The sequence below is a fragment of the Myotis daubentonii genome, chromosome 1 (assembly GCF_963259705.1).
Source record: "Myotis daubentonii chromosome 1, mMyoDau2.1, whole genome shotgun sequence".
Lineage (NCBI taxonomy): Eukaryota > Metazoa > Chordata > Mammalia > Chiroptera > Vespertilionidae > Myotis > Myotis daubentonii.
In genome coordinates, this window is record NC_081840.1 from 208456908 (window position 1) to 208480502 (window position 23595).

The window sequence follows — 23595 nt, forward strand, 5'->3', positions numbered from 1 at the left end:
CTAAGAGTATAGTCTCTCAATTTCAAGTTCCTGAGGGAAGAGACGCTCACCGCCCAGACCAGGTGCCCACCCTAGTCTAATGAGCTGGCCAGGTTCCCTTCATGCTGGATGTCAACTGGGAGCCTGCTGTTGCCACATGGGTTTAGGTCGTGCAGTGTTTCCCAGAAAAGGGCTAGGACAGACAAGCCAACAAATGTCCATCTCAAGATTTAAGCAGCCTAGTTAACCATCATGGGAATGCCAGCTGCCTACCATTAGGTACCTACCATTTGCTGAATACGGTGCTAATTACATTGTATCTGTTCTTTGGTTTTGATTTGATTTGTTTTTTAAATCTTCACCTGAGGATATTTTTCCCATTGATTTTCAAACAGAGTGGAAGGGAGCAGGGAGGAGGGAAGGAAGAGAAACATTGATGTGGTTTTATTTTTGTTTCTTTAAATCCTTACAACAGCCTTAGGAGGCAGGCTTTATAGTTTACATTTTGTAGATGAGGAGAGGCCAAAGGGAAAATTATGCATCTGTGCAATATAAAGCTGCACAGCCAACTAAAACATTGCTTCTGGTGGGAATTAAAATATATCAACTCACAGTGGCAATGCTGGTTAGCTAATGCTGATCAGAAGTATTAGTAGAGATTAGTAGAGAAAACAGTGGGGGGACAAATCAAAGCCGTTTATTTGTAGGAGAACTATACATTAAAATTAGAGGCCCGGTGCATGAAAATTTGTGCACTTGGAGTGGAGGGGTCCCTCAGCCCAGCCTGCCCACTCTCACAGTCCAGGAGCCCTCAGGGGATGTCCTGCGGGAGGCGACCAAGCTGATCAGGGGAAGGCGCCACCCCCATCACCCTGCTGCTGCTGCCACTGCCAGCCACAGCAACTGCAAGGCCTGAGCCCCAGGCCTCACAGCCACTGTGGCTTTGTCCAGATGGACATCCAGATGGATGTCCGGATGGATGTCCAGAAGACATCCACCCTAATTAGCATATTACCCATTTATTAGTATAGATAAGAGGTCTTTGGTGGCTGAACTAATAAAATGTCGCTGGTGTTTAAAAGGATAAATTTGGTCCAACCCCCCACTCTTTGAAAATAAGGAATTTTACTTAAGGTAAGTAATTTCATTGTTTTTTTAATCCTCACCTGAGGATATGTTATTATTGATTTTGAGAGAGAGAGAGAAAGAGAGAGAGAGAGAGAGAGAGAGAGAGAGAGAGAGAGAGAGAGAAACATCTATGTGAGAGAGAAACATTGATCTATTGCCTCCAGTATGTGCCCCAACCAGGGGTCAAACCCACAACCAACTTATGTGCCCTGATCAGGAATCGAACCTGCAACTTTTTGGGTATGGGATGACATTCCAACCAACTGAATCACCCAGCTAGGGCAAGTAATTTAGCTTTTTTGTGGAAAGTTCCTTCAATTTCTAAGATGATTCAGAGTTCAGAATTACTGATTCAATCTTCTGACTCTCAGGAGTGTTTAAATATACATTTCCCATTCAGTAAGTCATGAATTTGCTTGATTTATCATCAGTGCACTCAGAAGTCATCCCAGTAGACTGTGAGCTGTAAGCATTTGCTTCTTTCCTTCTGGTTAATTCTGACACATCTCACCTGTCCTATTTTTCTAAAATTCTAAAAATGGGATTGCTTGATGTTAAAATTGATTGTTGTGTTCCTAAAGAGAAAATATAAAACTTACTAAACAATATAGTTTCTCCTCATTTCCTCAAAAACGTTTTTGCATGAGCGGGGAAAGTAGAACTTATGGTCTAGTAGACCAGTGCTCGAACTGGAGCACGCATCGGAATCAGCTATAGGTCTTTCCAAAGCACAGGCGGTAGAGTCCCAGCTTCCAAGCTTCCGATTCTGTACTTCTGGGGCAGGGCCTGAGAACCTGCACGTATAGCACGGTCCCAAGTGAGTCTAATTTTGTCTGTGGACCACACTTTGGAAACCACTGCTTTAGGCTGAAGAAAGAATTAGACAAGAATAAGCATGAATGCTTTCAGTCTCGTAGCGTTAAGGGAAAGCGAGGGGGTGGCAGATTTAAATAATCATTCTGCTTAGCTGAAAGGCTCCACTCTTTTTTAGAAACTGAAATGGGAGTCTATGAGTTTCCTTTCTCTAAGGGGGAAAGATAATACACAGAGGAGGATTTATTATTATGATAATGAAGCTTAAATGTAGGGCCCCTTTCCAGGCTCTGGGTGGGGGCCTCGCAATCAGTTCTCATGGTTTTTGTAAAATTTGCAACAGGAAGATATTTTTGTGTTCTTTTTCTTAAAGAGGGACCCAGAAGTTGTCTAAGCTTTAGCTCCCATAAAACCTGAATCAACTCTCTGATCATTAATTAGTATAATGAACTAACATACATGAAAGGGATACAGTTTGTCACAAGACGTTTTTGTAGGTTAAGCAGTCCCTTGGTGCCAGAAAGAAGGGTAAGTGGGGACGTGAGCCACATCTGTGAACTTTGTGTGGAACTTATTTTAATTGAATGAGCTCAGTGGGGCATTTAGGCAGATGAAATCCAAGTTGATTTTAACTTGTCCACTAAATGATGAGCTTGCTATGTGTGCTCTATTTTATTTTCTGTTTATTTGTTTTATTTGTGACAAGAGCAGATTTGAAGAATCAAATGGGTTCAAGTCCTGGCTTCACCTCCTTCTGGCTTCACCTCTTATAAATAAATTCACCCGTTCTCTTTGAACTGTTTTGTCTGTAAAAAGGTCATGGTAATAATAATAATAATCGTCAAATTAATAGGACTAATGGAGTAATGAAATTATATATATGAACAGACATTTGTTCATATTTGAATATATATAAATAAAATATTACACAAACGTTAGGAATTAGTAGATACACAACTGGTGCACTAATAGTTCATATTAATCGAATGACTGCAGGCCATTCTATGAGATCCAGAATCAGCAAACTTTTTCTGTAAAAGGCCAGACTATAAATACTTTACATTTTGTAGGTCACTTTGTCTGTGTCTTAAATACTCAACTCTGCCAAAGATAGGCAAAAGCCACCCTACACAAGATATAAATGAATGGCTGTGCTGTGTTCCAATAAAACTTTATTTATAAAAACAAGGCCCAGCTATGCTAAACATACCACAATTCATCCAAAATGCCACTGTCCTTCAAAACTAGGAACTTCCAGTTGAGCATGAAGATGAAACAAATGCTAGCAATTATAAATGATGTTTTTATGTAAACTCGACACTAAAGGATCGAAGTGCTGGCTAATTTTATCTGCCCTGCTTTCCGTAGTCCCCTGACCTAGCTGATATCTCTTTGGGGGAGGAGGGCATGTAAATGGATTATGGAAGGCAATGTGGGGAGGAGAGAGTCAAGGTTCAGTTAAGGGTCAGAACACTAGCTTGTGTCTCTCTATGCTCCTGGTGCTGTAAGTGATAATAATAGGGTGAGCTCTCTGTTGAGACTCAGCCTCCACAGTAGGCTTATAAAAATGGAGTTTTGTGACCCCAAGAAACTCAGCAGCTTCTTTTGTAATCTCTTCGTTTTATTTTAAAATCACTGATATGCTTAGGTCTGTGAACATTGAAAAACTGAAATAAACCCTAGGAGTTTTAGGAAAGCCTTCCTAAAAGACAGTTGCCTATACATCTGAAAAGGGAAGTTAATAATGAGTCGTGAATAAAGTTGCTATAAACATTCATGTACGGGTTCTTGTGTGAACATATGTTTTCACTTCTTTGGGGTAAATACCCAGGATTGGGATTGCTGGGTTGTGTGGTAATGGTACACTTAACTTTATAAGAAACTGCCACCCTACCCAGTTTTGCTCAGTGGATAGAATGTCGGCCTGTGGACCAAAGGGTCTGAGTTGGATTCTGGTCAAGGGCACGTGCCCGGGTTGCAGGCTCAATCCCCAGTAGGGGGAGTGCAGGAGACAGCTGATAAATCAGTGGTTCTCAACCTTCCTAATGCCGCAACCCTTTAATACAGTTCCTCATGTTGTGGTGACCCCCAATTTCATTGTTACAAATTGTACATAATTAAAGCATAGTGATTAATCACAAAAACAATATGTAAACAATATGTAATTATATATGTGTTTTCCGATGGTTTTAGGCGACCCCTGTGAAAGGGTCATTCGACCCCCAAAGGGGTCGCGACCCACAGGTTGAGAACCACTGCGATAAATGATTCTCTCATCATTGATGTTTCTTTCTCTTCCTCTTCCTTCCTCTCTGAAATCAATAAAATATATTCAAAGAAAGAGAAAGAGAGAGAGAGAGAGAGAGAGAGAGAGAGAGAGAGAGAGAGAGGAAGGAAGGAAGGAAGGAAGGAAGGAAGGAAGGAAGGAAGGAAGGAAGGAAGGAAGGAAGGAAGGAAGGAAGGAAGGAAGGAAGGACACTGTCAAGCCACTTTTCGAAGTAGCTGCTCTATTTTGCATTCCCACCAGCAGCACAGGCGTTCCAGTTGCTCAGCATCCTCACCAGCATTTGGTGTTGCCAAGTGTTTGTTCTTTGTCGGATTTTGTTGCTGTTATTACAGGATTCTAAAATGTGTAACGTGGTAACTCACGGCAGTTTTAATCTGCATTTTCCTAACGAATAATGATATTGAGCAGCTTTCCTGGGCTCATGAAAACCATATTATCTTCTTGGGCAAAGTGTCTGTTTAAATTTCTTGCCCATTTTAAAAATAGGATTGTTGTTGTTTTCTTATTATTGGCATTATTCATAAATGCCCCAAACTGGAGACAACATAAATATCGATCAACTGGTAGATGGATAAACAAAATATGGTCCATCCATACAATGATATTTTCAGCAATAAAAAAGAATGAGCTACTGATACACTCAACAGTTATGCTAAGTGGAAGATGGAAGGTTCAAAAAGCAATCTGTACTATGATTCTATTTATATGACATTTGGGAAAAGGCAAAACTATAGGGGCAGAAACCAGATCAGTGGTGGGTTAGAGGTGAGGGAAAATACAGTTTTTTTCCAAGATCTTCTCTTGGCTTTGTTCTACCAGCCCTCACCCTCCTATACCCTGCCTTTGCCTTCAACAATGGATTCATTATCATGAAGCTTGAGTTTCTAATACAGAAAAACAAACATGAAGTTTCTCTAATTTTAATCACGGAATTTGCCAGTCAGCAGGCATTTCTCCTGGCCCTTTATTTTTGTTCCTGGGTGGGCTCTGTCTTCCTCAGGCTCTCAGTGCCCCCTGCACCTTCCTATAATTCTGCTTTCCAGAGAGAGCAAGCCAGGGTGTTGACTAGGGAGGCAGTTGAGTGGATGCCCTGTAAGAACTGAATGCTGTGCTGGTTCTATTAGGATTCTGAATCATAGCGGGTAATGATTTATGCTCACCTCCCACCATCTAGCAGTTGGGAACATGAGAGCTATTGGATGAGGTGTGGGGAGGAGGGGAAGTCAACTTTCCTTATAGTATAGGGAATCCAGCGATTCGCCCGCTGTCTTTAGTCTGGTGGGAGGTTCTGTCTGCTAAATATCGCATTAAGGAAATAAGTTGTACCCCCTGCCTAGGGCTTGGAAATATCTTCCATTTACAAAGATTTTGGTTGTACACATTTATTATAAACTAGAGGCCCAGTGCACGAAATTCGTGCACATTAAAAGGGAATTAGAGGAAATATTTTAATACTGCTATTTGCCCTTTCTCTATAATAGAAGTGTCAGAGATGAAAGAAAATTAGTAAAATGTATATGAAAATCTCCCTCCTGTCAGAGTCTGGGGTGCACTGCAGGACCTAGAGTCAAGTCCCCTCCCACCACCCACACGTGCTTCGAAAGCACAGGAGACCCAGACCCGGCTGGCCCCACCCCCATTGGGTGAGACCCAGATCCGACCAGTCCCACCCCCGTCAAGCCCCTGGGGGGAGGGGGGTGCATCCTGAGGTACCCTGTCAAGCCCCATGGGGCTGGGGGCGTGGCCTGAGGTCCTTTGCCCCAGCTGGGTACCATGCAGCCTCAGGTCCCTACTGTTTGGTCATGACGTTACGGTGTCCCGGCTAATTTACATATTATTCTATTATATAGATAGGTAGCTTTTGCGTTTTATAGAGCAGAACAGGAAGACTCCAGGCCATTGGGCAGGAGATTTTTTTTTCAAATATTTTGGTAGACCTGAGTTAAAGAGCTATTGTGATAGAACCTGAAGGTCTTTTAGAATAAAGTCACCTCCCTCTGTGAGTGCAAGCGAAGGCCCAGCGGTACCTGATCAGTTATATGGGCGGTGGGGGTTTCTTTTACAAATGCAGTTACTCCTCCAAGAGCAGCCACCATGTACACTGGTCCTTTAAAATAAGTTGGCGAATATTACCGTTGGTCCACAGCTCCCTGGCTTTTGTTGTCCAGGTTCATTGTGTGTTGTCCCAGTTCACTGTGTATCTGCGCTCGAATTATTTTTGGCTGTATATTTGTCTGTGTGCCCATTGTTTGGCTAATTTGCATCTGGGTTCTTTTCACTGAGAGTGCAGTCTCTGGACCAGAGCATCAGCACCACCTGGGATGTTTTGAAGAATGCGGGCCCCACCCCACACCTGCTGCATCAGTGAGCATTTTGGCACATCCCCAGAGGACGCCCTTGCACATTGAAATTTGAAAGGCACTGATCTAGGTCAAGGTCCTGCCCTCGTGATAATCTTGTTAGAATCATCTGTGATCCTCAGAAATTCACCCCTGGTGAATTCTCCTGACGGCCATGAATGAGTGTGAGTGCATGCCACTTTGCTACAAGTGAACTTAATTTATTTAATGAAGTATTTTATTTATTTTTATATGTATTAAAAAATACAAATTTCTTTCTTTTTAGAAAGAGTGGAAGGGAAGAAGGGAGGGGTGGAGAGAGAGTGAGAAACAGCGATACGAGTGAAACACATTGATTAGTTGCCTCCTGCACATGCCTCAACTGGTGTCAGGGAACGAACCTGCAACTCAGGGACATGCCCTTGACTGGGAATCAAACCTGCCACCCTTTCATTGGGAGGTCGATGCTCTGACCACTGAGCCATGCCAGCCAGGACTATATGAATTTATTTTTTTAAGTATTTTTTATATTTTTTATTGATTTTTTACAGAGAGGGAGAGGGCTAGAGAGTTAGAAACATCCATGAGAGAGAAACATCGATCAGCTGCCTCCTGCACACCTCCTACTGGAGATGTGCCTGCAACCCAGGTACATGCCCTTGACTGGAATCAAACCCGGGACCTTTCAGTCCGCAGGCCAACGCTCTATCCACTGAGCCAAACCAGGCAGGGCTATGAATTTATTTATTAAGCTGAACTGGTCCATAAAGATACAGGCCCAAATGAAGTGTGGCTGAGTTTCAGAGTCTAGTGGGGGACACAAAAAGACATACAGCATCATACTGTCCGGTGTCTTTATCTGGGTCATTTGACTTCCTTCCCCTACACAGGGGACTTCTAAGTGTATAGTCCAGGGCCACCTGCCTCTGAATCCTTTGGGCCAGAAGTGGGGGGTGCTGATGCAGAAAGAGCAGGGGGTTACTCCAAACCTACTGGTTGAGTTATACTCTGGGGGTGAGGCCCTGGCGTCTTCACTGTAAGGATTATTATGCACATTCTATTGTGAGAACCACTGATCTGGGTGCTGCTTTGATATCCTCAGTGGTTATGCGGTCATACAAAGGGATGTTTATTTTTTTAAAAATATATTATTGATTTTTTACAGAGAAGAAGGGAGAGGGATAGAGAGTTAGAAACATCGATGAGAGAGAAACATCGATCAGCTGCCTCCTGCACACCCCCTACTGGGGATGTGCCCGCAACCAAGGTACATGCCCTTGACTGGAATCGAACCCGGGACCCTTCAGTCTGAAGGCTGATGCTCTATCCTCTGAGCCAAACCAGTTAGGGCCAAAGGGATGTTTAAATACAATCTCAGACAGTTAAGGCATCTATCAGGGATTTTATTATCCTAAAGTCAGGGAGAGTTTCAGGTGGCCTCTGAGTTCAAAGCTGCTTTTACCTTTGGGTGAGACACTATAAGGATATTTGTGGTGCTACCTAAGGCTAGTTCAACTCATATTTATATATATGTCTGGTAGCATGTTTTCTAGGAGCGAATTAAAACGCTTTGTTCTATAATGAGTTAACAGTGTGAACATTGCTATTACAATCCCGTGACTTTCTTGTTTAGTGTTTATACTCATCTAATCAAACAAATTGAAATTGGATTATGGCTGTTACACATGATAGCAGTTATTATCCAGTTTAAATGCAGGTCTGAAGGAAATAAAATTGATTTTTTTTTCTGTGCTACTTGGGGACATCACAGGTTATTGGTATGCTGGTTGAATTTTTAATTAGGTTTGTATGGAGGAAAGTAAGATTAGTGATTGTTTTTTATTTTCTTAATGTATTATGTAAATAAACTGTAATATTTTATTCTAATTAGGGAGTGAGATGATTTTTAAAAGTTAGATGATCTACTTCCATATTTTTATTTAAAGCATGTCAGGCTTTTAAAGTGGATACTAATTATAAGGAACAATTTTATTTTTAGAAAGAGGAGAAGAAAATAATAGAGCAGAATACCATTATAACACTCAGTTACTACAGTAACGGCTACCTTATTTTTTAGGGAATGAGTGGTAATATGTACCAGAATTCACAGACAACAGAACCTATTTTTAAATAAACCAAACCTTTTTTCAAAAAATGCCTTCATTCTGCAAACACCTTTTGTGTACTTGCTCTGTGTTCACGCCTGATGCTAGGATTCAGAGTTCATCTAACAAAGGGCCTTCACAAAGACAGATGTTTCAGTACTGCTGACAGCTATGAACACAGAGAGATGGGCCAGAGGCTACAGAGCCAACAATGACGAGCCCTGGGGAGTAGGGAAAGGCTTCACAGAAGAGGTGACATTTGATCTGGACCCTGACTCAGAAGTAGGAGTTTGCAAAGTGAAATTTATTCCTGAAGTGATAAAGGCAGTACATGCAGATTACATGCGTGCTCATTTAAAAAGTATCTATAGAAAAATTTTAATTTATCACATTTGTTCATTATGAAATATATTAAGTGCTTCCTGTGGGTCAGGAAATGTGCTTCCTGCTAAAGATATACTGGGAAAAGTCCACAAGACCACTCAGGTTCTACAGGTTACTGGAAGGACTCACGGATATCACTGCAAGCTATTTTACTCAGTTATGGTTTATTACCATAAGGATAGGCATTAGAATGAGCCAAGGGAAGAGCTACATAGAGCAGAGTCCAGAAAAGTTCCAAACACAGAGTTGCCCTCTCCCCGTGGAGTCATGGACCGTGTAACTCCCCCAGTAGTGATGTGTGACAGTATGCATGGAGTATTGCCAACCAGGGAAGCTCATCCGAGCCTTGGTGTCCAGAATTTTAATTAAGGCTCCATCACGAAGGTATGGTTGACTGTCCACATGGCTGATCTCAGTCTCCAGCTCCTCCAGAGTCAAAACTGATGCCAGATGACCCAAAGCTCCTGCCCTAAATCGCATTGTTAGACTCTCTAGTTAGTGTGACCTAAGACCTCCAGCTAAACAAAAACACTTGTATCAGGTATGGCACTCCCTGGTCTTAGAGATCACCTCCCAGAAGCCGAGAGCAAAGGCCAGACCTCTCTCTGGTCAAGGTTGAATTTCTTATTATACAGAAACAAACTAGACGCTACTGTAAGCTTATGAAACCATAAAGTGAAAGGAGATAAGACCTGTGAAGGAGAAGTCTGGGATGCTCAGGGATGGGGGTGGGATGGGCGGTGCTGCCAGTTAGGATGATTTTCCCAAAGAAATGGACTGAGATCTAAAGGATTAGCGGGATTGGCCAGGTGAGCAGTGCTGTGAAGAGCATTTCAGGAGCGGGGAACGAGTGGTGGAAAGGCTCTGAGGTGGGAAGTAGCTGGACATGTTCCTGAACCTGGAGAAGAGGAGGGAATGTGGTTGCAATATTGATTGGAGAGAAAACAGGGACCAGATCCCAGGTGGCCTCAGAGCCCCTGAAAGTGATTATGGACTGTGTCTCCAGTCCCTGGGAAGCCTTTATAGAATTTAAAGCAGGCGCGTGGATGCTCAGATTTGTGGTTTGTTTGTTTAGATATATTTTCATTGATTTCAGAGAGGAAGGAAGAGGGAGAGAGAGATACAAACATCAATAATGAGAAAGAAGCATTGATCGGCTGCCTCCTGCATGCCTGCCCCTGCCCCCCATCCCCCCTAACTGGGGAATTGAGCCCACAACCAGGCATTTGCCTTTAACCGGAATCGAACCCAGGACCCTTCAGTCCACAGGCCACTCTATCCACTGAGCCAAACCAGCTAGGACTGTGATTTTTTATTGTTTTTTTAGAGGGACACATGTGTGGCTGTGAGACTAGCCACTCTGGAACAAAAGTGGAAGCATGTGACTGTTAGAGGATCGCTGCAGCCATCTAGAGCACAGCAGCTAGAACTAGGAGGCAGTGGAGCTGGGAGGGGGACAAGTTTGAGAGAGCAGTCAGAGGTAGAGCTGGTGGGACTGTCTAGCAGGACTGCTTGCCCGCAGACCCTCAGCTGTCACATTGTGCCGTCACCTGTGGGCGCCTGGCAGCCCCATCTGATTTGTCCCTTCTACTCTCCTGCAGGCGGAGAATCAGACAACCAAACTGACTAGTATTCTGTGGCAGGCAGGAAGGGAAGCCTCTGAAGGTGCCAGGTGCAATGGTGAAATCCGTTCCTGTCTCCAGACTTGGCGATGTCTGTTCTGACTGCTAAACCCCAAGCCTCAAACCTTCCACCCCCTCTTCCAGTTTGGGCTGCGTTCCAGACAGTTGTGGTTGCCGGAGCAGTTCACTGTAAACATCTCTTCTAAACAGCTGCCGCATTACTGGTCATAGATTCACAAATTAAATCATGCCCCCTTTGAAAGACAACCATTAACCAAAAGAGCCCATAAAATTGTCAACACGGAGCTTATTAAGTGTTGAACAAACGAGCAGATGTCTGATAAGACACGAACATTAAAAACATGAACATTGAAAAGAGTTTCCAGTACACCTTTGATGCATTTTACTCAATAAACCCAGACAAGGCCTCCTAGTTCCATACACCCTTGATTTTCCATGTATGTTTTATATTTTCTGTTTGTTTCCCTGAAAAAAAGAGTTTATTGAGCTTTGAATATGACAGAAAACTTGGCTGTTGTCCCCTGCCTACTCCACTTTGTTAATTGCTCAATCAAATAGCTTATTCTTGCCCAGAAACAATTAGAAAGAGGAAGTGCTTTCAGTACACACACAGAACATAGTCAAAGACCTTGGATTTGCCTTTCAAAGTCTATTTTGGCCAATGGCTGGCCAGCACTTTTGCCTTAAAATGCTTTTGCTCAGCTGACTGGACACTTTCCTGCTTCCATGTGTGAGTTCTCAGCTGGCGATGACAGTGTTGGGATGCCAGTGTCACCCTGGCTTCGGGGCAGCAGTAAACAAAAGGTGCCTTAAGAGAGGTGGCGATCAGAAAGGTGTGCAGGGGTGACCTGCTGTTAAGGGCTCCGTGGAAATGGGCAGGGAATCTGGGAGAAGTACCTTTCGGCTCAGTTCAAAACTTACTCTCTGATGGATCAAACCGCAGTTTGCTTCTGCTTCTCCGTGGCATCGCAGGGGCTTTCTGGCTGTGGGTTGCCTACCGCCCCTGCCCTGTCCCCCCACCTTCACCCCGCACGGATCAGGCTGGGTCCTATTGGAAAACAAAACCCAGGCCCGGGACGGGAGCTTTCTAAAGAGGTTCGGTGGGGTTAGAATGAACTTCCCCAGTCCTGGAGCGCAGAAAGGGGAGTGTTTATTATAGAATGGGGGTATGTTGCTGGTGTGGGTGTTTCACCCCTCTCTCAGATTACCCCTGGCCCAGCCCCTGGCAGCTGGCAGTACCTGGCTGGGCACCTGGCGGGGCACCTGGCGGGGCGGGGCGGGGCGGGGCGCGGAGTGGGCGGGGCGGCGGCCAGCTGCCAATGGGCGGCGGCGGTGGGCGGGGCGCGCGGCGGGCGGGCGGGCGACGCCGAGAGGCGCGGACGCCACTCACTTCAACTTGAGACCAAAGGGACGGGCTGCTGCTCGAGTGAGCGGCTGCTCCTGGGTTGCAGGTGCCCGCACCCCCGGCCCGGTCCCCAGGCGGGGACGGCAGCCCCGGGAGGCCAAGGTGAGGAAAGTGAGGGGGGCGCGGGGCGCCTTTGTCTGCAGGTGCGCGCGGAGGTGAGGAGCCGCCTGGAGCCCGAGCTCGCACGCGGGGACCGCGAGGCGGCCCGGGAGCCCGCGGGACAAAGGCTGCCCCTTGGTTGCCCGGAGTCGGCGCTTAGGGAGGCGCCAGGTCCGGGCGGCCTGGGGTTGAGGAGGGGTCTTCCTGCCTCCCTGGAAGAGGGGTGAGGGGTGCGTGAGATGGGGGTGGGGAGGAGTCTTTGATCCCAGTTTCCCCGCGCGGCTGGGAGCCGTTCCGAGCGTCTGCGCTGGCGTGTCCGCTGCGGCCAGTGTAGGGCTGGGTGAATGAGTGCGTTTATCCCACGCGCCCTCCGGGGAATCGCATGCGTGCCTTCTTGTCTATTAGGAGTGAGCAATTATCGCAGGGTCGGGGTAATCCAATTTTTGGATTAAAAGCAATATGCTTTGGTGTGGAAAGACTACATGTTCAAATAATTTTTTATTATATGATTTAGAATAGTGGTGTGACTTCCATGGGAGAAAATGTCTCAAATACCCAACATGTAGAAAAGAAGCCAACTTACCATGTGCTTGCTCTTGGCAATGAAAGGGGAGTCTTTTTAAAAAAAGGAAGAACATCATTTAAATATTGCATACAACACTTTATCGGATTCTCGGGGAATATGAGGCTTTCCTATCTGATAACTGCTTCCTGTACCCATATTGTAACCAGGCATGTCCGTGGCTTCCCTAATTAATGTGTTGGCTGTGAATCTTCATTATTGCCCTGGGCGGGAGGGAGAAGGTGCAGGAGGAGGCAATCCCTTAGTCTTTTCTTTTCTTTTCTTTTCTTTAACTGTAGCCTGGCTTTGACTTGTTTCATAAAAGGTGGGTTCTGACTGCCTTCTTTGTTGTTCTCTTTGTGGTTTTCTTAGACCAGTGGTCGGCAAACTCATTAGTCAACAGAGCCAAATATCAACAGTACAATGATTGAAATTTCTTTTGAGAGCCACATTTTTTAAACTTAAACTATATAGGTAGGTACATTGTTATTAACTTAATTAGGGTACTCCTAAGGCTTAGGAAGAGCCACACTCAAGGGGCCAAAGAGCCGCATGTGGCTCGCGAGCCGCAGTTTGCTGACCATGGTCTTAGACCAGGGGTGGGCAAACTTTTTGACTCGAGGGCCACAATGGGTTCTTAAACTGGACCGGAGGGCCGGAACAAAAGCATGGATGGAGTGTTTGTGTGAACTAATATAAATTCAAAGTAAACATCATTACATAAAAGGGTACGGTCTTTTTTTTTTTTTTTTTTTTTAGTTTTATTCATTTCAAAGGGCCGGATCCCCCGCGGGCCGTAGTTTGCCCATGGCTGTCTTAGACCTTTGAGTAGTCAGTCTCATCTCCAGGCTTGCTCGGACACAAAAGCAGTTTATAAGTTTTCTCCCTAAAGTTCAGCTCTTTGCTGCTGCCTTTTAGTTGCCATTTGCTTTGTAAAAGCAGTTTTCAGGTGTCTCAAGGCCTTTCCCACGAGGTTAGAAGCATAACATACTGTGAGGAAAACAGCCCCAAATCTGTATTTGTTGGTTTTGTGTATAATTTTTTAATTATACACTGGCTGTGTTGTCCAAAATGAAACGTCAATAAAAGGCTGAATCGGGGGAAGACTTTCCACAAAGCATCAGCCATTCTTGTTGAAGAAGGGGCGGTTGTCGTTCTTGGCTCGGTGAGCGAGGCTCAGAGTGAAGGCATGGGTGATGATCTGGTTTGGTCAGGAACCCCACTTTCCTGACGGCAGGTATATTTATGAGCTCTTTTGTCATTCTAGCAGGTCATAGCTTTTGAGCAATGGGAATAATTTATTTAACAAGTATTTATTAAACACCTACTATGCGCCGGGCATTGGCAATAATGATTAAATGGTAAATGCAACAGGTCCCTTTCTGCTTTCTTGGCGCTCACACTGTGCTGGCATAGGTCCTCTGAAATGTGTGGATGACACTGAGGAGTCGAGAGAATGTTGCTGCTGGCTGTTGCCCTGCAGATCAGCTGAGCCCAGAGCTGCAAGTGCAAACAGGTGTGCCCATGACCCCTCCACTCCAAGGGGGGGCGGTGTTAATCAGATGAGTGGTCCTTGTGCACTGGGATTGCCTTCTTGAAACTGCTAGCCTTGGTCAGGGATACCCCTCTAAAGAGTCTGGGACTGCCAGGAGGGCCAGAGCTGAGTTCTAAAGAGTTTGAACATGGCATTGTATATTTGGATGTGATAATTCCAGTCTGGTTGGAAACTGTCAGTCATGCGGTCTCCTAGTCTCACCTCAGTAACCTTCATCTTCAGCAGCTGCTTGGGGAGATGAATTTCATTCTGAAGCACTGACTGAGCAAAGCTTTACATCTGTCTACAGTCTCCCAGGTGAGAAGAGGTGACTCCTAGGTTTAGAGGCCTGGAATACAAGTGGGAAAACCCCATTTATTCCCTCCCACACTTTTCTACAAATCCCTAGGGTCACATGAAAACATACTAAATAGTAGTGTAACTTGTTTTGTTTTTTCCTAAGTGCCTATTTTAAACACTTATGAATATAACATTTTTGAGAAATTCTTAGACCTTTTTAGACTTCTCTGGTCCTAACATACTACCTGGCATAGGATGCTCTCCATAAATAACTGAATTGTTGAATGGGCAGATGAATAAATATAGATAAAATATTTTATTTTCTATTTATAGGGTTTAACTATGACCACTACATATACTTGATAGTTATAGTCTATAGATTAATTTGCTGTTCAGCAGAGATGGAACATCTATATGTCAGGCATCTTGTGAGGTATGTGAGGGAATGAGACAGGCAAGATTCAAAGAGTCAGGAGATAAGCCAAAAAAAAAAAAAACAATTCAGAAGCAAGATGATATAGATTAGGATACATGCCATGTAGACAATCAACAGCACAATGCAACAAAAAGTAGCTCAGTGGGTATAGGGCCCACCAAGAGGCAACCTATCCTAGGAGGGGACATTTGAGCTGAGCTTGAAGGTTGAGAAGAAGCCAGGCATGTGGGGAGCAAGTAGGAAGGTCTGAGGAAGAGGAGCACTTAGCGTGTTCAAGGATCTGCAAGGAGGCCAGTGGTATGGGAGAGGTAGGTGGGGACAAGATCCTACTTTTTGTCTGTGGTTCAAGGTTTGGGTTTTCTTGTTGATGCCATGAGAAGCCTTTGGAGGGTGGTAACCGGGGCAGTGCCATGATCTGATTTATTTCATTAAAAAGATCACAATGAATGCCGTTAAGGGGAATGGATGTCAGGGGCAGAGGTGGAAGCAGGGGGACCAGTTAGCAAGTCCTGGTCCTGGGAAGATCAAAGTCATGGCAGAGGGGATGAAGAGGAGCAAGTGTGGAGATTGAACTGGCAGGATTGGGTGTAGAAGATGCAGGAAGTGGAATAAATTAGGACCATCCCTGGGATTTTAGATTTATTGTTTATCTCTGTTAGAAATGCATTTTAATAGGAATAATGACTGTGTAAGGACAAATACTCAATGGAACAACTCACTTTCAGTTGTATCAAGACCTTGACTTAATTTTGTTTTATTCTGCACTGTGGATGAGTGGACATAGCCAGTGGATGCTGTGCATTTGGCCATTTCCCTAAGACATTTTCACCCTGGACTGTCTTTCTCACCTGATTATTAGACCTTTGAGCATTTTCTTTGTTCTGTCATAAAACTAAAGGATCAGAGTAAGAAAGAAGATAGGTTTAAGCTTTAATCCATACAAAATAACTATACTTTTGCTCCTAGTTTTTAAGAAACCATTGACAATTGCATTTGAAGTTATTTATTTCACATGCAACATCCTACGTGGTTCCAATAACCAATACTCTGTCATAAACAAAACTGTTCCATATGTATTTAAAATCAAAAGAAGTAGCCCTGGCTGGTGTGGCTTAGTTGATTGAGCATCATCCCATGCACCAAAAGGTTGCCTGTTCAATTCCCAGTCAGGACACATACCCAGGTTGTGGCTCAATCCTCAGTAGGGGGCGATTGATGTTTCCCTCTCACATCAATGTTTCTCCCTCTCCCTTCCTCTCTCTCTAAAATCAATAGAAACATTTTTTTTTTAATCAGCAAGAGCAAAGTTTCTTAGTAACTTTGCTGGAAATGCACTGAGCACTTTGTGAGCTAAAAAGGCCATTTCCTTGTATCTTAAAGTAGAGAAATGAAATATTTGGGTTCTGATAGCATATTTGGTGCCATCCTTCTATCTTGAGATTTGTGCACTTGAATGGTTACAAAGGTCAGGGAACTTTGGTTCTGAATCAGCTTGAGTTTGGTTTTGGAAAAAAAATTTTTTTAATTATATATATATATGAAAAATATTCCTTACGCAGAGGAGAAGGGGCAGAAGTGACTGGGGCTGCCAGCCCTCCTGATCCGAAAGCCTAGACTGGTTACCCTAGATACATGTGAGTTTTTCTGGGGATGAATAAATTATGACAGTTAAAATAATTATGGTAGAGGAAAAGCAGCTGAGAGCACAGTTGACAATTGGGGCCGATTTGGCCTGATTCTGTCATGTCAAAGCATGCATCTGTTTGCCAGGTTACATGAAAATGCTGTTTTCAAGTAGTCCAGTGTGTTTTGTTTTTTGTTTTTTCCCCCTGGCCCCCTTAAGCATTCTAAGAAGAGTCGCGGCCTGCTAGTGACCTTCGTGAAATAAATGAACTGGGGCAGAGCTCTGTATGAATTAGGGTTCTCGTGTTGGATGTCCATGTAAACTTTCAGTTGAGTAGAAGGTTTCTTGGGTTCTAAAGAAGATACGAGTTGGAAGGGACCTCTTATTCCTGCATCTGGCTGGAAGAGCTTCCAGCTGGCCTCGGAGCTTGTCCCCTGTAACAAGGATTATTCCAGCCACTCAGCTAGTTGCACGGGTGTAATGCAACTTGTCTTAATGCTCTGCGTTACCATCTTGAAATCCTTAATAATTTTTCCACATGGGGCCTTGCATTTTCATTACTGGTCCTAATCTCAGTTTTTGTCCACATTGTATGTTGCACGCCTGAGTCAGGTTGTCATCTAAGCAGGGTTCTCCAGTGTTTCTGGAAAAGCCCAGATTTTAAATATTTGGGGCTTTGGGGCTGAATGGTCTCTGTTGCAACTACTCAACTCTGTCATTGTAGCACAAAAGCAGCCACGGGAAATAGTGGGTGGGTGGGTGTGGCTGTGTTTCAGTGACACCGTGTTCATAAAAACAGGCAGGGGGTAGATGGTTTGTGATCCAGGGACCATCATTTGCAACCCCTGATTTAAAGGACTTGAATGGAACCCACAGTGACAACTGATATAGGGTCCTTGTCCTTTGGAAGTAAGAAGTCTCGTCACCTGTTGGCCAGCCTTGTCGTGTTCTGAAAACCAGACTTGAGAATTCCTGGAGAAGGTGGGGCTGTGATAAACCATCACTCAAATATCCCAAGCCCACACTTGAGCTTCTTCAAGATGGTATGTTTGTTTGTCAAATACTAACAAATATGGACAATAAAAGGAAGGTAAACTCAGTAAAAATAGGATGTTCCTGTCATGGAATTGTGGTTTGTTTGTTTTTAGTATTATCATATTTGATAGAAAAGAAAAAAGATGCTGAAACAAGGAGACGAGCTGCATATAAAAATGTAACCTTATTGCCCAGCCTGTGTCGCTCAGTGGTTGAGCGTTGGCCCATGAACCAGGAGTTCCCAGTCCAATTCCCTGTTAGGGCACATGACCAGGTTGCAGGCTCAATGCCAAGTAGGGGGTGTGCAGGTGGCAGCTGATGGATGTTTCTCTCTCATTGATATTTCTCTCTATATATCCCTCTCCCTTCCTCTCTCTAAAAATCTATTTAAAAATATATTTTTGCCGAAACCGGTTTGGCTCAGTGAATAGAGCATCGGCCTGTGGACTGAAAAGGTCCCAGGTTCAATTCCGGTCAAGGGCATGTACCTGGGTTGCGGGCACATCCCCAGTGAGGAGTGTGCAGGAGACGGCTGATCGATGTTTCTGACTCTCTATCTCTCTCCCTTCCTCTCTGTAAAAAAACAATAAAATATATTTAAATAAATAAATAAATAAATAAATAAATAAAAATATATTTTTTAAAATGTAACCTTTCTGAATAGTAAAGGTGTATTCTTTCAGCCTGTATCAGGAAGCTAACTCCTGCTAAGGTATTTCAGTGCCTTTGGCTCGGGGCGGGGTGGGGGGGGGGGGTGTGTGTAGAAGGGGTCCTCTTGTGCAGCTCTCCCAACTTCTCGGCCTCAGCCTGCATGGGAATGCATTGCCTGGGTTCTTTTCCCTAAATGATACACAAAGGTTTATTTCTCTTTGGGTACAATTACTAAGAAAATTATCTAGGGAGTCAGTAAATCTTGATAGGAATCAGTGTACAGGGGGAATTTATATATTGATTTCCTTAGAAGCAGAGCGCCGTTTTTCATTTAGACAGATGTTCTGAAGCAGGAATCTAGTTAGGGGCTCTGGAAACAAGACGGCTGTTCCTGCTGGAGATGATCAGAGTACAGATTTGCTTGGCTTTCAAATAGTCACAAGAGATTAATCTTTTCAGAACTCGGCTCCTGCCCATTCAGATGAAATATGTGTTTTATTAACATTGTTTCAGATGACATGAAAATGGAGTATGAGCTAACGTCATTTTTAAAGTGATGTCTGTGATAAACAGTAACGGGAGGAAAAAGTCCAGCCAACTCCCTTTTATTCACCGCATCGCTCCCTTAGGTTCTTGCCAACCTGGTCAGGTATAAGGAGGAAAGTCCTTCCTTTACCCTTTTTAGTTATTTATTCAGTCGCTCAAAAATACTTACGTATTGACTACCTACTATGCGCCAGGTAGTGGTGATTGGACAACACCGTGGGGATCATCAACCAGTGGTCATTGGCACCAATTCAGTGCCAACAGAAATCCCCAGTTTGGGGCGCATTGAAGAAGGAAACTTGATTCAGTGCAAGACAGCTCAGTTGTGCTGCCGCATAGCTGTGAGGCCAGCCCCGGGCTGAGTGAGACATCTTCCGTGTTTCAGCTCGGCCAGGACAGCACAGTCTTCAGTCTTCCATGGGGACAGTGAGCTCCCCAAGCCAGCGGGGAGCTGGCCTCTATAAGCACAAGTCCCTGCCTCTAGTCATGCACATGAGGACTCCAAATCCTCACCGTTTGATTGACCCAAAAGGCACTTTCCTGATTGGTCAGAATGGAGCTCCTCTGCTTGGTTGATGCTGCCCAGCTCCAATTGAATGGGAAGAGCCTCAGTCCTATTGGTTGAAATAGGACTCCAGGACCGTCTCTGTAAGGGCTGACTCTGGCGGCAGGCTGTTCAGGGCAGGCTTTCCCTGAAGACAGTTTGTGTGCGAGGCCCCTGTGTGGAAAGGGTTGCTAGGCTTTGTGTTTTTTGCTTTCTTTTCATTTGAGGGCAGTTAACCACCACAAGCCCTTCTTAGTAGGTGTCTTCTGTATTGAGGTTTATAGGGAGAAGGAAAGAAGGACAGACAATAAACCAATAAGCAGGGTAGCTTTAGATGGCTGAGTGTTGGCAGTGACTGGGTGGTCCAGGAGGTGGGGGGGGGGAGTCCTCATGGAAGACATGAGGAAGTGTGATCCAGGCAGCGGGAACAGAGAGCACGACGGCTCTAGGGCAGAGACAGGCCTGTGTGCCAGTTGGAGAACAGAAGGATCCAGGTGTGGCTGGAGCCCAGCAGGCATTGGAGAGGCAGGAAGTGAAGTTAGAGAGATGGATGGGGAGTTTGAGTGGGATCATAAGTAGGGGAGCAACAGGGTAAGAGGCTGCTGTGCAAAGGATGAAATCCTCAGTCTTTGCCCCACTTATTCAGACCAAACATAGCACTTGATTTTTTCACCAGGTCCAGCAGTGATGGAACCAAAAATCCAATCAAGAGAGAGACAAAAGCAGAGGCCACCTCTCCTCATCCAAAGGTGGGGTTCTGAGGAGCCCATTAATTGAGAGGGAGGTGGGCTTGGGTGCCAGGTGCCCCAAAGACAAAGGAGAGGAGACTGGCCGGGCAGATATGTGTTCCACTTATGGATCCACCACTTTCTAGCAGTGGGGGTTCGAGCAAGTTAATTTCAGTTCCCTGGATTTTCGATTCCTTGTTTATAGAATGAGCATCGTGAAATGCTTCCTCTGCAGGGTTCTTGTGTGGCGTGGCCATATAGTGTACACGCAAGACAGCCTGGCTGGTAGCAGGCTCAGTGAAGGGGAGCTGCTGTTGCTATTTTGTTATCAGCAATCAGTCATCCTAGTGGTGATGTCTCTTTTTGTTTAGGTATTGTTGAGTTTGCAGCGTGTCAGTGTTGTCACAATCAAAGGGGTTGGTGCTTGGGGTGTTCTACTAAAAAACTAGACGTGATTGTGTGATTTTTAGGTAGTTTTATTTACTTGCAACAAGTAAAGGAGACAGGGGACTCCTGTCCACAGTCCTTTCTCCCCCTGGAGGGAGGCTTAGCCATTGCTTATGTACACTGTTTGGTTAATTGCATGTTGATTTCTTCTTTGCAGCTGGCTGCACTTACCCATTTGCAGTTCTGGTTGCAGTTCAGGTCAAGCTCATCCACTTGCAGCTGCCCCTGCAAAAATATGGTACTACATTTTCACATTTAGCAATAATAACGTTTAGTAAGAACCGCCCAGACCTTGAGACCCTTGTCCTATTAAACATCCTATATAATAAAGGGCTAATATGCAAATTGTCCCTACGGGCACGAGTTCAACCATCCCGGAGTTAGGTGTGCGCTGACCATCAGGGGGGCGGTGCAGAACATGGTGGGGGTCGGCGACGCTGGCAGCAGGCAGCAATGGAGGTGCTTCTGGCCCCAATGGGCCCCAACAAGAGCGGGAAGGTGGCAGGATGGTGAAGCAGATGAGCAGGCAGTGCCAGGCCAAGGCAGGTGCAAGCGGGGCCCGATCACCCTGCTGGTGGCCCCACCGATCGGCCCTGATCACCGGCCAGGCCAAGGGACCCTAACCGTGCACGAATTTCGTGCACCAGGCCTTTGGTCAGGAATAATGTTATCTGGATGGACATTTACAAAATTTAAATGAAGGCCAAGTGCCTAGGCTTTTTGTGCCATCTACACTAGTGTGCCTTCTTTCTGCACAAAGAGATGGGATTGGCCATATCATGATAGCCCTAAATCCTCTTAAAAATTTAGGAACTGGTTTAAGAATGTGCCTTGCCCACAAGAAGCCTTCTATGTGGCTGGGTACAGGGAGTTGAAGATAATTCATCCTCAGGCTCACCGTGGTTTTAACCAGGAGTCTTGTTTGTACCTTGCCGGTGGTCTTTGCCCTCATGGCACTTCGTGCATGGAATCCACAATCCACGTTCTCCGAGTGAAGAGCTGTCATTTTCCCTCTCTGTATCAAAGCCTGTTAATATTCACACCTTGTCAGAGAGGAGCCTCCTAGGTATCAAGTAGTGTTTGCTTTTGTTTTACCATCTCAACTTTCAGGAAGGAATCCAGCCCATGGTTTTATAATTTAGGTATAATTTACATAGTTTTATCTTTTGATTATGCCCTAAATTTTATACCATGAAATTGTAACACCCTGTGAGTTATTTCTCACTTGAGAACTAAATTTAAGTCATGCTTGTATTCTTTTGCTCTGATATTCAGATAAGTGAGATTGCTTTGTTTTTTAACTGTAATACAAAACAGATGAGAGCAGACACTTGTTCATTTGTGCTCTCTTGAAAGATGGATTTTTAAAAAATACTCATTTCCTGTTGCCTCTCAAATATGTTTTTTCCCCCCCTCATTAGTAAGCTGAGTGGTAACTATTGTGTCTTCTCTCCAGTGGCATGAGAAAGCCCTTTGTTTAGAAGGATGTGCCTTGCATTTCAATAACCTTGCACCACTTTAGTTCCTCAGCCTCACAACCAGTCCCCTTGAAGCTGTAATTCCTCTTCCAGGTACAGGCTGTACCGTGCGGGGGCTGAGCAGGGAGGTGGGAAGAAAGGGGCCCACTTGGTCAGAGGTGGTGTTTTCTGCTGCAGCCACGGGGCCCTGGGAGGGACAGAACCTTTTCCCTGAGCTGAATTTTCTTGTAACTCACCACACACCAGATGGCAGATTTGCATAAAAGCCGCATTCAGTTCAGGTCAGAGGACTTTGCCCTGCGGGGGGTGGATACTAAAGGGGTCTGTGAGCGAGTTTCAGGGATTATTGAACCTTGGCCCCACTCACTTAAGAGTGTGCATGAAACTGTGGGTCAGCGCACATTTCTTTCTGGGGCGTTTTTATCAGATTCCAAACGGTTCCAGGATCCAAAACAGGTTAGGAAGGAACCTTCCTGTTGGCATACCTCCCTCTTCACCCCCTAGTTAGTTACCACACGGGTTAGCACGCACATCAGGTGCACATTGCACACCGTCGGGCTGTGCGAGCTTCATGCAGATTAAAGGGTAATCCTCACAGCACTCTTAGGAGTGGAGTACCAGTGTTATTCCCATTTTACAGATGAGGAAACTGAGGAACACAGAGGCTAAAGGCCTCGACCAAGGGCGAATAGCTAATCAATGTCAGGGACAAGAAAACACAAACATTTGAAGCTGGGGGGCTAGGAGGGCGGGAATGAACAGGTTCGGGTTCAGCAGCTGGCATGGGAGTTTTCATGACAGTTTTATAGTTTTAACTTCGATGTCACATGGAGGATGCTGGCCTGTGCTGGTACTCTAAGTCCCCCGGTGATGAAAGACAAGCATCCAAAAGTAGCCCGAAGCAGAGAGTTCTGGGAAAATGGAGGGAGAAGTACACTGGCGGGTCTGCTTTCCCGGCTCAGTTTGTGGAAAGTAGACGGTTGTGTGGTTGTGTGCTGCATGAGAAGTAGGTGGCCGTGCCGGGGGTTAGGAAATGTCTTCCAAAAAGCCAGCACAGACGTCGTCATTCTGGTGTGCTATTTATTTGGAGGAATTTCCTACTCATTTGGATGCCCAGTTACACATGCCAAGTAGTTCTGTTATGTCAGGCTTATTTTAATGAAAACAATGCCAATTACTCCCACATTCATTTTCCCAAGAAACAGCCACTGAGAGCATGCTGATCAGGCAGCCCTGGCTGTGCGGCTGGTGTGGAATTAATTCTGGGGTTTAATCCTTCCCACTGGTATCTCGTACAGTGAGAAGGGAGTGAGCTTGCGCCTGGCTAAATATAGCCTTCTCCACTCTCAGGATGTGTGTCTCAGGCAGAAGCCCGGCTTGGGGCTGATGTTTTATCCCCAGCAAATTTATAAGGTGTCACATCAGTTGTAGCCGCTGCCACTGTGACTCTTCTTTTTTTTTTAAAGGACATTTCAGAGATCATTCTAAAGTCCCTGTTTATGGCTGGTTTTCACTTCAGCACTTAACT

At 44.9% G+C, this 23595-nt stretch overlaps 1 protein-coding gene across 11 annotated transcripts in view; it reads left to right on the top strand.

Moving 5' to 3' along the window:
* APBB2 (amyloid beta precursor protein binding family B member 2) overlaps window positions 1-23595 on the top strand; it is a 329970-nt gene that overhangs the window by 284293 nt on the left and 22082 nt on the right. Inside the window, exon 1 of one of the 11 annotated variants that reach the window (XM_059672722.1) lies at window positions 12062-12185. The exons of the other annotated variants lie outside the window; for them this stretch is intronic. The gene's annotated coding sequence lies outside the window, so the exon portion shown is untranslated. Of the gene's footprint in view, window positions 1-12061; window positions 12186-23595 lie in introns of those variants that run through there. 11 annotated transcript variants of the gene reach the window in all.